Below are 17,867 nucleotides of genomic sequence, written 5' to 3'. Positions count from 1 at the left end.
TTTCCTGATTGATTCTGTATTGCTCTATGCTAAAGTTTAAAACTGTAATATTTCTATTTGTGGTAACTCTTTGTGCCTGTGACACCTTCACAAGACTGTTTATCTGACACTCTCTCCTTCTCTGAAGGGCAGCTTAACGCACTGCTAACTCAGGAAGAGTCGGCCCTTCTGGGGTGAGAGGAAATGAGCAGCAAAGACAGCTGTACCGACCCCACAGCTCTGCCTATGGCCCTATATGTCTAGCTGTTTGGAATACGAGCGGGAGTAAAGTCGCTTCTGGTGGGCTGACTGGCTATTGGCTTTTGGTGGCCCCAGACGTGTAAGAGAATCAATCTGTTTCAGGTCTATAACTCAACAAGTAGAGGTATAGGGGAGGAAGAAAGCAGTTTTCTTGCAGGGAATAAACAGAAGCCTGACCACTCAGGGCTGGAAGAGCAGCTGTTATGTACTGATAACAAGACATTAGTTCTACTGATGAGGTTAAAATAAGTGGGGCACACCATTTCGGTTCCTTTGAACATACCATTGGTCACTCTTCTCTGATGATAGAAGATGATGGTGCTGACAAGCTGGTGCGTGCATGACTGACACAGTATGAAACACCAGTACAATCAAGTGCTATCAATCTTTTTTTTTTTTGGAAGGGTTATTTAGGTTTATTTATTTATTTTAATGAAGGTACTGGGAATTGAACTCAGGACCTCCTGCATGCTGAGTGTGCACTCTACCACCAAACTGTACCTCCCCCTGCCCCCTAAGTGCTAATAGTCTTTGATAATTTCTAGGGAAGTTAAGTCCATGGTTTGCTTCCCATGGCCATATGTGCATTAAACTCTCTTTGTAAGGCCTCCACCCAGTTGGTATAACATTATCCCATTATCACCATCCCTATCCTGAACCAAGGGAATACACAAACAGTAACATTACTGACCTTCTGACAATAGAAGAACAGACTCTGAGAGGCCCCTTGGTGTCGGCTGTGGCCCCCTCACTCTAAATATGTGAGTAGAATCAGGATCCTAGCCCCAATCTTCTCTCATCATATTGAAATCTTAGCCTGAAGCCAGCAAAGTTACTCTGAGGAAACCTGACACACCTCCTACAAAATTCTAGACCAGACACTCTCCACCCCGTATCCCTGTCCTTGGGAGGGCGCAAGTCAAAAAGAGAGAGGAACAGAAAGTTTTGAGTAACCCTGCAGTTGTCACAAGGATGAGCATTAGCCCTGTGGCCTGGGGGTACAGGTTTGCAAAGCTTAAATGTGGGCTAGGAAGTTTAGCATTATCAATAAAGTCTCTCTCCTTATAATTCATCAACCAGGAGGCCGTAAGCATAAGCTTGCACTTGAATCTGAGGAGAGGCCACTGTGTCAAGTTGCTGCTGCATACTCCTTTACCTGTGTTGGAGAGCCGAGCCCCTCCTCCACTCTTCATTAATAATTACACCCACTATCTATATAAAATAGACTGTAAACAAGGTCAATCCATTCTGCTGGAGGGAAGAGAGATAATTAACATGAAAAAATTAAAAAAGGAAAAAGATCATATTATCATGAGCTGAAGATAATGAAACAAACTATAGCAATAGAAAGACTTACGCGGAGGTGACTAGTTTGGGAGATCAGAGAGGGCTTCTCTGGGCGGGGATGTTTGAACTGACACGTGGATTATCCCAAGGAGCTGAGAATGCAGATTGGAGGGGAGAAGATCCCAGGGAGGGGAAGAGCAAATGCAAAATCCTTAAGGCTTGGTGAGTTCCTTAAGCAAAATTCTTAAGCTTGGTGTGTTCCAGGAAGAGACGGGAGGCTGGCAGCCAGTGTGGCCAGGGTACAGCAGGAAGGCGTGTGAGAGTGTTAAGCAGAGAAGAAACACGATATGATTTGCTTTTGGAAAAGATCACTCTGGCTACTGTATGGAGAATCAATCCTAGGGGTTCGCAGGGCAGCAGGAGGCTGTTGGAGTAATCCGAGGGAGAGATGGTGATGACTAGGGAGAAAGCGGTGGAGACTGTAGAAATGGTCGGGTTCGGGATGTATGGTTTTGAATGTAAGGCTGACAGGACTAGTGATGGAGTGCATGTGGGAAGAGGAGGGAGGGGAGAGAAGAAGCAGCAATAATCTCTAGGTTCTTCACCTGAGCAGATGGGTGGATGGTGGCACCATTTACTGAGATGGAGGAGCAGGAGGGAGGAACATGAAAAAAATGGGTGGGAAATCAAGAACCCTGCTTTGGCCTTCTTCAGTTCGCGTCTCTATTAGACATCCAAGTGAAGATGTCAATCAGGCAGTTGGATCTGTGCATCTGGAGCTCAGTAGAAAGGTCAGGGCTGGAGGCATAAATTTGAGAGTCATCAGTGTGCAGATGTTACTGTAAGCCATGGGGCGTGTAATCAGAAAGGGCTGAGAACCAGACTCTGGACCTGCCAACTCTGAGCGGCCCAGCAAAGGGACAGAGGAGCTGTGGCCCGTATGGTAAATAAGAGGAAAACCCACACAAAGAGAATGACACTATTTAACCAACTCATCCACTGATAAGAAGAGTGAGAAAATGAAGAACTTCTGAAAGATTTTACATAAGGACTAGACATGGAGATTTGTTATAAAGATAAATTTGGTGGTGGATGGAAGCATGGGTTGGAGAAGACTAATGGAGGCAGAGAGACAATTAATAACAATCCAGAAGAGCGGAGGAGAGCCTGCAGTGCAGCGCTGGCATCAGGGATGGAGAGGAGGGGAAGAATGGGAAAGAAACCCAGGCACAGAATAGGACTTGGAAACTGAGGGCTGTGAGTGGGCAGCTCTTGGATGCTGGTACTTTCCAATAAGACAGGCACTGGTTGGACCAAAGCAAGCACTCAGGTGTGCAGTTTTGAGTATTTGGGGTCTGAAGTCCCTGTGGAACACATGGGGAAGATATCTAGCAGGTGAGAGGCAACAGGTCTGCAGGTGACAGGAAATGTTTGGGACGGAGCTAAAAATTCAGGCATCATCAACGGAAAGATAAGAGAGGAAGCTCTAAGCAGGAGAGCTGAGGATCTAGGGTCAAAGGCTTTCAAGAGGTGGACAGAGAGAGGAATGAACACGGGAGACATTAGCAGATGGCCAGAAGGGAAGGAATCTGCCCTCTGGCCAGAGCTTGGTCCCCACATAACATCTTCTAGACCAAGGACATCAAAACCCTAAACACCCTAAAGACTGCACATGGAGAGAGTCACTCCCTAATGGAACTAGTGTCCTTATAGAAAATGAAATACAGTTTACACACACGCACTTAACCCAGCAAAATTTTCCAGGTCTGGATGTTTTATCCTCCTTTAAAAAGTAAAGTGGAGGGAGGAGGGAATGAATTAAAAACAAACAAATAAAAAAACACTTCTAACTTACCTAAGAATTAAAATACATTTTAATCAAATTCTCACAACTTTAGCAGGCTTTAAAAAAGGGGGGCAAGATAGATAAATTAAGAAATCATTGCCCCTTAGATTTTGACCAACATTTGATTTCTTATTTCCCCTTCTGCTTCTCCTCCCCAACTTATTTTTTTTCCTCCCATCACTAGTCATAATACTCAAGTTAAAGACAAGAATGTACTGATTAACAGAAACCTCTGGGAGAGACTGCCAAGATGGCGGAGGAGAAGGACACAGTGCTCACCCTGTCCCACGAACACAGCAAAAACTGCATCTACATACGGAACAAATCTCACAGGACACCTACTGAACTTTGGCAGAATAGCTCTTACAATCAGAAATACAAGGGAATTCCTCACAAAACCAGATAAACGACAAGTTTCTGCTGTATAGCACAGGGAAGTATATTCAATATCTTGCAGTAACTTATAATGAAAAAGAATGTGAAAATGAATATATGTCTGTATATGGATGACTGAAACATTACGCTGTACACCAGAAATTAGCACAACGTTGTAAACTGACTATACTTCAATAAAAAAAAAAAAGACTTTATTTCTGACAAAAAACCAAAAACACCTCTGGGATTGAAGCAAATTTGTATCAAAACTGTTCATGCCTATGTTTTAAAAACAGCCAACTATCTTTGGAAATCAGGTGGATCAGAGTTAATACGCATCATTCAGGTCCATAACAACATTTTGGAGACCTTTACCCTACATTCGGTTGCTAGGGGCTAAAAAAAACAAACCAACAAGCACGGATGAATAAATCTCCTGATGTACCTTCCATTTGTTTGCAAAGAGTGAAAGGTAAATAGTCCTGACCCTCCAAAAAACTTCTGCAGTCAGTGAGGTTTATCTAGATGGCCCCCCGCCTCCCTTCCTGTACCTGCTCCTTCCTCTCTCCAATCCAGACGTCTGCTTTGTGCCCTCCTCACCTCTTGCTCCTCCTCTCCACAGTGAGGAACTCTGCCCGAGTTCACTGATTGGCTTACGGCACGTTGGTGTGAATGCAGCTGAGTCAAAGTGTTATTGCAGCCAGGAATTTGCTTTACAAGACATTTACTTACTACTGACTAGGACTTAGTTCCTTACTTCCTCATTGAGTGGTGGGGGGAGGGAGCAGGGATGGAGGCTAGAAATAAAGTAAACAGTTAAGACGGTCCTTCAGGACTCAACTTACCTACTCTGAGACCTCCAGCCCATGGAGGGAGCCCCTGATTGCTCCCTGCATTCTGCGTCACCAGGACCAGCACTGCAGTCTCCCATGTGGGGCCTGTAGCTCCTCCCAGACCTTGCTCCTAGAGAGCTGAAACTGTATCTGTCTTAGTTTTGGATTCTCACACTAAAAATAAGCACTCAATTAATGTTCACTGAATAAATAAATGAATGAATGAATGAAGGTCGGGACGTGGGAGTTATAATGCAGCCCTTTGAAGTGGCTGGGAAAGACTTGAAAGATTGAAACGAAAGACTGTCCTTCACCTCCCTGACACCATTAAAAGGCCTTTCTTCCCTGGGAGGTGCCAGAGGCTTTGACCTAAAGAGTACTGGCAGCAGAAAACCAAACACTGTCATGATCTACGTCTCCTGGGTCGGAGGTTAACTCCTGACCCCAGCTTTGGGTTCTCCTGACCTAAGACCCCAGATGCATGTTTCACACTGCTTGGTGGTCTTCATGTTTCTTCTATCGTGTTATTCACATAAGTGATTAATGGCAGCTACTCAGCTCCAGGCACAGTGCTGAGAATCGAGGACTCAGCAATGAAGGAACACAGCCCAATGCCTGTGTTCACCAACCTTGCAATCCAGTTGACTTACTACGTAATGAAGCATCTCAGCCAAAGACTCCTTCACCAACCACCCATTCATCTTTCCATCCAATCTATTCCATGTTTCTCAATTTTTATAAATTCCTGAGAACAACAGAGGTGTTTGGAACATATTTGTTAAATGAAGGCTTATTGTCATTTGGGTTGTTTTGGAATCATAGAAATATTAAAGCTAAAAAGGACTGTGCTGGATAGTCTGTTTGCCTCTCCAGATGGGCTCTCCAGCCTTCCTCCCTGACCCTGTGCCCCAGGAGGCTGACCTGGGGGGAATACATTATGAGCCCCTTGGCCTCTGGCTTGCAGTCAGTTGGGTTCAGCAAGGGGAGGCATCAGCACGGGATGGGAGCACCAGCAGTAGCTGTGTGTCTCCATGGCAACATAGAGATCTTTCTGAGTCCCAGCTTCTGCTGCATCTCCTGGCCCATGACCATCCTTCTAGGGGTGTGTTACCATTGGCCTATGAGTGGTAGGTACCAGCTTCTCGGCTCTCATTATACCCTGGAAACTGCACTGTTCCCTTGATGGTTTCTCTTAACCCTGCCCATACCCATCCACACCAGTGTAGAACAAGCCTTCGTCTGCTTTCTGAAGGGCCTCTGATACAAAATTTCTTTCAACTTCCAGAGGTGGAATCACCAATTCCTAAAGAAAAGAGTCTACTTTCAATCTGTGGCCTTTACAGCTGTTTGAAACCACATTGTAATTTCATGACTATCAGCATACACAGACTGACTTTTAAAAATATATCCCATAGGTCTGACAAAATTATGCCAAGACGAATGTCAGGCCTGAGATGCCAACTAAAATCAACATACAAGGAACCAAGTGACAAGTGCTTGACACTGCAAATTCCAAGAAGTCACAGCCAGTGGAATCAAGTTCAAACTTTGTTGTGAGGCTGACATCTACCAATTCCAGCTCCTTCCCCAACTCATACCCCTAAAGGAGACAAAGTACCATTTCCAAGGGACCTCCCACTCCTTTTGTTCACAAACCTCCCTCTGCCTGGAACACCTCTCCCCACCCTTCATTCTGTATGTCCAAACCCTTTCCATCCTACAAGGTCTAGTGCAAAGGGCTTCTCCATAAATGGTCAAGCTTTCTATGATTTTACCAGTCAGAAAATAGCTTTTTTTCCCCTCTAGCTCCTTGGAGCATTTTGTTTGTACTCAATCATATCACTTATGACCCACTTGTGTTAGAATTATTTGTGTCCAGGTGTCTTTCTGACTCCTAAGGCTTGAAGAGTCCCGAGGGCAGCACACTGTCTTACATATCTTTATTGCCCCCAAAGGATCTACTGCAGTGCTTCAAAAACAGAAATTTCTGTTTGTCAACAGACTAACTAAATAAATGAATGAATTAACAACCAAAATTACTTTCACTTGGAATGGTGATATAATTTCTTCTGAGTCTCAGAAGACCAAACTGTATCTCACATTTGCAACCAGAAATAGCAAATTCATAAAAGCAAATGGCACTATATTTGATGAGAAACATTTTTGGATTGTTTCCATATGTGTTTCTATATATAACGATTTATGCAATATTTTAAATCAAACTCAACACCATGTGGCTGTGTATCTTAGAAGCACATAATGATGACTTAGGTCAGAGCTTAAAACAATAACAAAAAAGTTCTTAAAGATTGTTCATTTATCCTTCAGTTTGGTTCATTCTCTAGCTGTTTCCTTTCCAGGCTTGGCTCCCGTGTCACTTTCTGACTGTGACCTCTGCCCTCCCAGGCAGAACTGCTCGCTCTTTCCTGAGTTTTCATTGCCCTCCAAACAGACTTTTGTCATGGCTTTTACCCCACTGCTCTGTGTTACTTATGTGTCCATCGCCCAGTGAGACTAGGAGCTTCTCCAGAGCAGGGACCCAGTCTTGATCACCTGGTCCTGTCTTCCCACACCTTGCACAGAGTCAGCACCCAGTAAACGGACTCGGGACTGAACTGGCCTAATGCCAGTTGTGCACTTTGGCTCCAAAAACCCAACCCATGCTCTCCTTGCTTTGAAATCCTGTGACACTGATGAATTGCATGAGAGGTTGGAAAACACACACACACACACACACACACACACACACACACACACACACACACACACACACACACACACACACATACCCCTGCTCTGTGGAAGTGGTATCCAGATCTAGAGCCAACTGTTTACCTGGATCCCGGCTTAGGTGTCATGCATCCCTTCCACATGAGCTCTTTTTGCTTGCAGTTCAGGACAGCACCAGTTCAGCAACATGTCCCTCTAGCTAAAAAAGGGAACTTGAAAAAAATAAAAAAATTAAAAAAAATAAAAATAAAAAAGGGAACTTGAGACAGGGCCACGTCTCAAGTCAGGGAGCGGAGGGCGTTTGATCTGTGCTCAGCCCCTTGCATAGGTTATCACTTTAAGTCCTCACAAGATCTCAGGGCCAGCACAGCTCCAGCAGCCCCAGGTGGCAGCAGGACATATCCAAAGGTCAGTGGAACCGTCGTTCTTAGACATGCCACCCCTGGCGGTGGCTCTGCTGGAGTGAGTTTCAGGATGGCCATGAGGGTCAGGTTCATTTCTAACATCACCCTGCGCCACTGGTCCCTGAATTCGCTGCCTTGAGGCACAAGGGCCCGCAGATCTTTCTCGCACTGGGGTGTTTGCACACGCCGCTCCCTCTGCTCACTGGTCTTCTCCCCCACTCTCCTCACCTGCCTAATTCCCACTGATCCTCTAGGCCAGTGGTTCTCAGAGCCTGGTCTCCAAACCAGCTGTCTCAGCATCACTCAGGAACTTACTAGAAATGCAGATTCTTGGGACCCACCTCAGACCTCCTGAAACGGACACTCTGAGGGGTGAGACCCAGGAGCCTGTATTGTAACAGCCGCTCCAGGTGATTCCGACGCACGTTAATATTTGAGAAGCACTGTTATTTTGGGCTTTAACTGTCACTTCCACAGAGAGACCTTCCCTGACCCCAGCTCCCCATTACTTCTCCCTCATGATAGCTATTCCTTTATCACAATCTGCAAATATAACTGTTGGTGTGTTTCTTTATTTAAAATTTGTCTTCCTCACCAGACTCTGAGTTCTACAAAGGCAGAAACCACTCAAATAAATGGGGGGGGGGGATCAGGAGATTTAGGCAATTAGTTGTTTATCGGTAGCTTGGGTCAGTAACATTGTCAACAAGGAGAGCAAAATTCTCAGCTCTGGGATTTTCAGATGCTCTGTAGATTTTGACCGCTCTTGCTTGGAGCCACTCTGAAGTCAGCACAGATACCTCAGTGTCTCTGTTAACCCAACAACTCACTCTTCTCTCTCAGGCCTAAAGTATATAATCTGGAATCAAAGATCACTTTCCACCTTGACTTGGTTAGATAGGTAAGATGTTTGGATTTCAATTTCCTCACAAAAATAATTTTTTAAATGCACATATTTTTCTCTCCGTGGCTGATGAAACATCCCTCTTGACAATGTCACTCAGTGCTTATCTTGGCCAAGTCGTCACATGATACAGGAGTCGTCACATGACACAGGAGTTGTCACATGACACGAGAGTCATCACATGACACAGGAGTTGTCACATGACACAGGAGTCATCACATGATATGAGAGTGGTCACATGACAAAGGAGTCGTCACAGGACACAAGTGTCATCACATGACACAGGAACACCCAGAACAACTCCCAGAGGATTATGGTTAGCTGGCTGCTGGGGGCCATTATGGGGGTTGGGGGACAGAAGAAGGGCCTGGGGCCTTGTCCTGGGGATTCTGGCTCAGGGAAAAGTGTCCTGTGGACCCTATACCATACCTCAATGTTCCCTCCCCCGACCCCAAGACAAAATCAGGTTCACATGAACTTCCAAGGCAGACCTGAGACAAAATAGTCCTGGCAGAGCCAGCCCCATCCCCACCCCAGCTCCGTCCTGGAGAGCAAGGTGAGGACCAGCTTAGCCTGTCTCCATGTTCCTTAGCTCTTCAGTTCCAGCACCTGCTCATGAAGACAGTTTCTCTCCCATGCTGTGGCCCTGAGTCGGGGGCTCACCTGCCCCTTCGCCCCACATCTTCATCAGCACAGTCGTACCTGTGCAGTCAGCCTCCAGGTTCCCAACCTTCACGGCCTATCACAAAAACAATGCAGAGAAGTGGAACCACCTGGCTAGGCTGACACTTAAAAGCAGACCCTCTCTTTTATTTCAGGTCCCTAAGGATGGGGCTCTCCCATCCTCAGCCAGAAGGCGAGCGAGCCCCTCCTATGTGCTCAATGCCAAAGACCTGTTCTGTCTTCCTAATCTCATTCAACCCCCACAGTAGTCCCATGTGACAGGCTCAGTATCTCCCTTTTACAGATGTGGAAACTGAGGCTAGGAGAGTGTAAAGTACCTCCTCAAGATCACAGAGCTCATCAAGAAGTACTTGAACCCTGGACTGCCTCACGACAAATTTCAGTCACTTGTACCAAACAACTCTCCAGTGAGCCTCGGGAAAGGCATTTCTGCTTGACATCAGTATCCCAACATGGAACCTACAGCTTGTCCACTTACACCCTGAGCCCGAGGAGTCCACTCAGTCCTTCTCACCTCCATGCTTTCGTTTCCCACTGCTTGTGTGACTTCTGTAATTTGGGGCTGAAGGAAAAGGCCCACGTCTCATTGGCATCTTCTCGCCCCTGGCCCCCACCTCCACCCCAGCACCAGGTAGGATGCACTCGATGTAGTCACCCATGAGGAGCAACTGACACAGGCTGATTAAGCAGACACAGGCCCTCCAACTGGGCTGCTGCAAGCGGAATTCTGAAGGCCTGGCCCTGCGCCGCCACACCCCTCCCCTGAGGGTCGGTCAGGGGCGAGATACCAGGACAGCTCTGGAGCTGTCCTCTCTGGCTCCCCACACTGTATTCCTAGACACCAGTTTTCTCTGTGCCATTTTTACCTTAATCGACAGAGAAAAGTGACACAGAAGTAGAAGGCAACACCAAGTCATGCATATGAACCACAGGAGCTTCAACACAACACAGATCCAACGTTGTTGGTGCTACTGGAAACCTTTGTTTCAAAAGCAAAACAAACAAAATGTGAAAAGTAAATGTAGTGAAAACTCCCTGACACCCATGTCTAAATATCCCGGCCGATTTCAGGTGACAGGAGCTGGCGCTCTGCAGCCCCTCAGGGCGTGGCTGTCCTGTGCTTCTTGGTTTTGAAATCCTTAGACTCTGTGGGTATAGTAACTCGGAAGGCCTCAGGACTCTCTTATCAGCCGTCTGCATCAGAACCCTAAATAACAAACATCTTCTGAACTGAGTACAAGGAAGTTGAGATTTCTCCAGGGTCAGAGGCTGAAAAACATTGTTGAAAAGCTGGCAACAGGAGGCCGCACTGACATAGTGGCAGGTCTGCAGGGACTCAGGCAGAGCTTGTATTTTGGGGCGGGAAGAGGCTCCCACACTAGAGACACTGCGTCTGGAGATGAGGCCGTGGGAGGTGATGGAGGGAGGCTGTTGGCAGGGCTGAGGCCCCCCAGGCTCAAACGAGGAGTACAGCCCACTCTGTTCACTTGCTGGACACACACGCCACTCCTCCACCCTAAGCATACCTCCAAAGACTGCTTCGGCACAGAGGGCAGAGCTCCCCCCTGCCCTGGCCGAGGAACCCTAATTGCTCCTGTCATTCTTTGATACTCTCTGCTCTGGACCCTGTCCTGTCCCTAAAGAACAGAAAGCGTGGGGCCCACCAGGGCATGAACAGCAGGGTGGTCCCTGCACAGGCAGTTCTGGGTCAGGGAGCTGGAACCACGCTCTTGGTGCCACAGCCCAGTTTCATGCCCAGACGGCAGCCAGGGCTGTGTGCCAAGGCTGCCGTGCAGCCTCACTGCTCCCTGGCCTCCCTCCAGTGCCTGTGCCAAGGAGGAACAGCCTGTCACCCGTGAGGATTGGGCAACGGGATGCCTCAAACCCTGACTTTTTGGGCGGCCATGTCCTATAGGAGCAGGATCCCTTCTGTCCTTTGTAATGGTCAGTTAAGCAGTTTGAGGGAGGGGCAGGCAGGTGAGAAGACAGAGAGACACTGTATCATGTAGAGACCCTGGCTTCAAATTAATTTAAAATATGGTTTTCTAGGCTTGTCATCACTCGTGTCCTAACAGAGGAAAAAAATACAATGGAAAATTAGATCCGGTGTCACAATGTCATGGGTATAAATAAAATGAAAGGCAAGCTTGACGTCAGTAATGAGGATTCTCACATTCCACTCTGCTTCCTCCTCATCAAATATGCAGCTCAATTTACTCCCTCCGGTGGCGGAAACTGGTTGGTGGAAACAGGTGGGGGCTCTGACGCTGCAGGGACCACGCTCCTTTCTTCCTCAAGAGTCCCCAGTCCGCCGGAGTGGGCCTCACTTCCTGTGCTGGGTGTTTCCTGGGATGCAGTGGTGTTCTCAGCAGATGTCACAATTCCTTCTGCTCATCCCCTCTGCTTCCCCCAGTCTACACTCTTCTACTCAAATTTCCCTTCCGGGGGCGGCCAGCTTGTCCCTTCACCAGACATCCTGGGAATCAATGAGGGGACATTTCTCTCCCTGCAGAAGAGCAAGGAGAGTGCAGCCGAGGGGAGAGCTGAGGGCCCTCTGGCACAGGGTCAGGGTGGGCACAGGTGGTGGTCTCCACGGCGCCCTTAACTCAGATATGCTGCTGAAAAGCAGTGCGCAGATCAGCCTGGGGGTACCGATTCATATTTTAAACATTCTCTGGACTATGATGATCTAAAGGACCCCCACGGTAAGTAATTCTGTAGTACAAACACTCTTTCCTGCCAAGTTCTATCTTTATAAATCCAGCGATTCCTCTATTAGGTTTTTCTCAAAGTATCAAGCATCCTTGTACTCCAAAGCCCAAAACAGACTTGGTCTGGTGGACAATCTAACACACTTTTGTCATCAGAGCCCATCCGACTTCAAAGAGCACTGAGGAATGGTAACACACAGTGCCACACTTATAAATAAACCGATACCTGTTAATACAGGGGCAGGGATTGGTGTCTGCTGTTGTCTGGTTTTATGTCTTGAATCTTAGCGAGTATCACTGATCAAGGATGACTGTGGAGTCTCTTCCCAATTAACAACCTGCAAGTCAAACACTGAGATGTTAAGTCTTTGTTCTGAAACTGCTATACATTCAACATGAATTGGTGGAACTGTCCTTTGGGCTGGGGACCACGCGGGTGCTAGGTGTACCGAGATGAGTATGACCCAGCTCTGGACATCTCTGGTCTGATCTGTGAAGGATGCGATTAGCAGCAGCAGAGCATGGGGGAAAGAGAGTAGCCTTGGGTGTGTGACAGATGAGTTTAAAACCCAGTTCTACCCCTTCCTGGCTGCTCAACTTGCCCGCCTCAGAGGAAGGTGCTGGTCCTGGCTTCCCTCCTCCCCTACTCTCCAGTGCTGCATCTGCTGCCTCCAAAGGAAATGTAAAATGGGCAAGAAGATCACTGCTGCCTATACACGCTAGGTAGCGTTCATTCTCTCACCCACCCTACAAGTGCACACACGCACACACACACTCATGCGTGCACACAGGCTGCTTTAGACAGGTGTGACTATTCCAGGACACGAATTACAATGCTATTTTTAAAACAAGAATTCTAACTCTGCTCCCACTTTAGAAGAAGCAGATTGGACTGATAATGGGCTGAAATGGCATTTGGTCATTTTCCTCTCCATGCGCACTCAGCGGGGCAGGGTTTGGTAGCACCCAGACCTCGGGCACTTCTCATTTTGTGTCTCATTACAGCTGCCAAGGATGGCTCTGCGGCCTGAATTCAGAGGGACCTATTTTATAAGACATGTTTCTGAAACATTAGGTTTTTTTCCTTTACCATAAGAATCTCATGGGGGAATGTAGTTCTTCAAAAAGTGTCATTCCTTTCATCATCCTTCCTGCTTCTTCTCCCCAGGCTAAGTATGCAGCACCCAGATACCACCCCTGGCTTCTAGAACCTTCTACAATAGTCCTTGTCTGTTTCAACACCGTCCAAGTTCTCGACCTCATGTCTCAAAGCTCACCCTTCCTGTACCCCTTCCCTCCCACACCTGCTCTCGGCTAGAGGGATATGGGATCCCCCAGAGGTGAGACGGAGATTTTGTGCCAGCTGGGTGCACATTTGGGGGTTTTGGGGTTTTGTTTTGTTCTTTGTTGTTGTGGTAACTCAGGAAGCCCAACTGTTTGTTTCAGATCCATTTTAGGGCTCTTGTCCTGCCAGAGGAGGGGACAAAAGAGGAGGCAGCAGCCTTGTACTCTGTTTACAGGTTGGATGTTCCACTAACACTCGGCGTTTTGTTCATCTCCTTTGGACCCAGCTTGTCCTGGCTCACAAGAGCCGAGTGTCAGAATTTCAGGAATTTTGCCAGATGGTTGTTAAATACTGCCATTATTAAACGTTATATTACATATGCATACAAGCAAATGAATTATATTTTAAAAAACAGTAATCAATACATACACCTGACCACTCCCTAATTATTTCATTACATTCACCCACCTCTATGCACTTGACGTTCTTTATGTCTATTGGGTCTCTACAGTGTGAATACCACACATGGTGTGTAACTGCACATCTTTTCCCAACTCTGTGCCCAGTGATGTCACATGGGTAGCTCGAATGCAGCCATGGTGGGTGGGAGGATTCACACTAGAGAATTTGGCAAATGCTACAAATCAGGGCTTTATATATTACCTCTTCTTCCATCAAACCAGTTGTTAAGCATTCATCGGCGAACCATCATCTTGCCCCCAACTAGTCTCAGAGCCAGACCTGTGATCAGCTAGGAGTGCTGAAGTCCAACTGCATGGGTGTGAGGAGAGGTCTGCAGAACCTCCCCAAAGCTCCGCCTGTGCTTCCCCAAAGCCGCTTTGCCAGGATAACTTCTGACGCTCTCCAGACACTCCTGCTGTGTCCTTCCCCCACCACGGAGACACCTGTGCCCTTCCCCACCCCCAACCCCTACTCTCAAAGCCAACGTGCTCTGCTTGGGGTGATTCTGTTAACGCCAACACAATTCTGGGGAATGAGAGTCTGCCGGCCTGGAGGATGGTGGGGGATCTGAAGTATAAGAGGGGAGAAGCAGCAGCAATGGAGTGTTTGGATATGAGGGTACTGCACATACCATCTGTTCTCATTTGGTCCCACAAGTTGACTTCAAAGCTGGGAGATGAGTGGTTCTCCTCAGTTCTCCACTATAGACATTTTTTTGGCAGACACATACTGGAATTGCTGGGTGAAGGACTGAGCAAGTGCAAGTAACCCTCTAACTTTGACCTCTAGACTTCAAGACACTTAGCTTTTTTTTTCCCCCCAAGTGAGTGGGTTAAAGGGCATTGTCCTTAGAAGAATATACTGTGTTTTACACTTTAAAAAGCTCTACCATGTTTATTATTACATCTAGCTTTTATTTTTTTAATTCAAGTACAGTTGATTTGCAATGTTGTGTTAGTTTCTGCTGTACAGCAAAGTGATTCAGGCATATGTGTATATATATTCTTTTCCATTATGGTTTATTATAAGATACTGAATACAGTTCCCTGTGCTATACAGTGGGACCTTATTATTTATCTACTTTATAAAGAAGTAGTGCGTATCTGCTAATCCCAAACTCCTAATTTATTCCTCCAACCCCCCACCCTTCCCTTTTGGTAACCGTAAGTTTGCTTTCTATGTCTACATACAGCTTGTAGAATGACACCGTGAGAGGCGCAATACACACACTACTGTCCCCATTACGAACAAAAGGGGTCAAGATACAGATGCCACCGGACTTAGCAATGCCCACCAGGCTAGTCTGTAAAAGAGCTGGGATCAGGTCCCATAGTGCCAGCTGGTTTTGCAACTGTTACACCTTACAAAGGTAGGAAGCATGACACGCCAACAGTTTTAAGTGGAAGTCAACCAGGGAAGTCAACCATGTACTATCTCCTCTTTCTCTTCCTCCTCCAAGGACTCTCTGGTTAGCCTTCCACCTGATTCCATGGCATTGAGCTATTTAGAGGTTCATCCTGGCCATGCAGACCATTTATTTACCCGAAAGTGAGATTAGAAGTTGACCTTCAGGGTCCTTAACAGATGACACCAGAGTACAAAGAAGAAGACCACAAGGCCACGGGACCACAAGGCCACAGGATCCGTGCGGAAAGCTAGAGCTGGCGCAGAAGCCCTGCTTGCAAAACAGCGTGGAGTTCTTACGGTGGGAGTTCACATACCATAAACTAACAAACAATTTTTTATGAAACTATGGTTTATAAATTCCCGACTCAAAGACTGGATGATATTAAGTCTTAATAATTTGCTGGCCAGTTGGGCAGAGACTGGGAAGAGGGGAAAGGAGAGAGGCCAGCTTTTGTAAAACAGCTGTGTACCCAGTCCTTGGGCCAGACCCAAAGAACTGGGGAAAAGAAACTCCTTATTATAGCCTTGTGAGAGTTTTTGTTTTATAAACTGTGACTGGAAAAATTTGTATCAAACTGTTAGTAGTGGTTATTCCAGGGGAAATGAAGAGTTTTTGAAAAGTTCCACTATCAACAGTTTTCAGTAGATAACAGCCTCTCTTCAGTCTTCTTTACACTTTCAAAAGCCCTATGATAACACCTTCAATCTAGAAAACACACAGCCTTTGCTAAGTGTCCTTGTCCATTGCTTCAACCGAGTCACGTCAACACTCTATATAGGAATCCTGTCCTTCAATAAACTAAGCCCAAATCCCCCCAAAGACAAAAGAAGCACAGAGAGAGACCTTCCACTGAGAGGGGAGGGACTGCTATGCAAGCCACTTCTCCAGCTCCCTCTCTTCCTGAGTTGCTGTGTCTGTTCAGGGTCCTCATAATTTCAGCTCTGACCCTCATTCCAATTACAAAATCGAGTTTAGAAGGTATTCTGTCTGCTCTTTCTCTTGGTGTTTACATGCCTGCCTCGTGAGTTAAAATCAATGGCAAATGGCTACTCTGAAAAGTAAGACAGAAATCATTTTAATGTAACTTGCCCATGAGTAAGATTAATGCTCCCTTTTAGCCTGTCTTCTTTCTTTGAAACCAAGTATATTTAGTCCTTTGGTCTGGTTAAAGCAAATATGGAAATCAACTCTTCTTTGTGCAAATAAGTCAATTACTCCTAAGAAGTATTGTACCTGGTTAATAATTCTTTGGGACCCACCTACAGACTTGTATCCTAGGAAAGGCAATTTACGAATGAGACCCTTGTGATTTGAAAAAGTGGTTCATTTTCTCTCTACTCATCGGTGAGAGCAGGGCCGCTGAATTATTGGGTTGTAATAGGCTGGCTTCCCATTAGCTTTAATACTCCTGTTTCTGCATTACTCTCACCAACTAAACATGACCTCACTATTAAAATCAAGAATATTCTCACAGGTGATAATTGTGTTCATTATCTTGGTCTCGGTGATCATTCCACCATAGGTATGTATATCGAATCATCACATTTACACTTTAAATATATACAATTATATCTGTCAATTATTCCTCAATAAAGTTTGGAGAGAAAAAGAAAAAAAAAAGAATACTCTCGCTAAACCCAACAATGACATCAAGATGATTTGGTGGGGAGAAGTGGATGGCTTAATTATATTTCAACATATCATTGGGGAAAAGGAAGAGAAAGAGAAAGAAAGGGAGAGAGAAAGAAGACACTATTCACAGGGCACAAAATAGAAAGGATATTAGCACTGCTAAGACTGCTCAGCTGTTCCCAAGGCTGGAAAACAGAATAAAGGGATTAGAATTTACCAAAGTCTCTAAACTATTTTAATATTTAGTAAATATAGCATTTTAAGTTGGGGGGAGGGGGAGATAGAATATCAATAAACAGTATTAGGATAATGTGCTAACATTTTTAAAAAGTAATTTGGGTAGATTAAAGATTTTAATATTTTTATTTTAGATTTAATTTTATTTTAATTTTTGATGAAAATTTTAACACTATAAAAATGCCAAAAATTATAAATGAATAGTTGCATAATGTTGGGAATAATAGTGTTTTTCTAAGAATAACACCAAAGGCAACGGTGTAAAGAAAAAGACTGATATATTTGACTTCGGTAAAACTAAAAAAAATCTTTGTATATTAAAAGTATCCATGATATGAGTCCTTTGTCAGATACACATGTTAAACATATTTTCTCACAGTCTATGACTTGCCTTTCCATTTTATTATTTATTTTGAGAACACAATAGCATGGATAAATCTCAAAAACATTATGCTTTGTGAAAAAAAGTATATATTGTAGGATTGCATTTATGTGATGTTCTAGAATAGGAAAAACTAATCTAAAACAATGGAAATTAGATCCATGTAAAATGGCATGAGGAAATTTTTTGGAGTGACAGAAACATTCTATAATATTTTGATTGTGGTCATGGCTACATGGGTATATACATTTATCAATGTTTATTGAATTGTACACTTAAAGTGGGTTCTTTTTATTGTATATAAGTTATACTGCAATTACATTGAAAAAAATTCATTATAAATATCAAAGAAAATGACCACTTCTGAGAATATTTGCAACATATAAGGCAGACAAATTTGTGAGGCCTTAATATACAAAGAACTCTGACAAATCAATAAGGAAAAAT

General features: G+C 45.2%; 1 protein-coding gene across 3 annotated transcripts in view; it reads right to left on the bottom strand.

Moving 5' to 3' along the window:
- PDE8B (phosphodiesterase 8B) overlaps positions 1–17,867 on the bottom strand; it is a 287,039-nt gene that overhangs the window by 218,441 nt on the left and 50,731 nt on the right. Inside the window, exon 3 of one of the 3 annotated variants that reach the window (XM_032474681.1) lies at positions 7,417–7,523. The exons of the other annotated variants lie outside the window; for them this stretch is intronic. The gene's annotated coding sequence lies outside the window, so the exon portion shown is untranslated. The remainder of the gene's footprint in view (positions 1–7,416; positions 7,524–17,867) is intronic. 3 annotated transcript variants of the gene reach the window in all.

The sequence above is a fragment of the Camelus ferus genome, chromosome 3, assembly GCF_009834535.1.
Source record: "Camelus ferus isolate YT-003-E chromosome 3, BCGSAC_Cfer_1.0, whole genome shotgun sequence".
Lineage (NCBI taxonomy): Eukaryota > Metazoa > Chordata > Mammalia > Artiodactyla > Camelidae > Camelus > Camelus ferus.
Note: the sequence above shows the minus strand (reverse complement) of the source record. Positions and strands in the feature narration are given on the sequence as shown.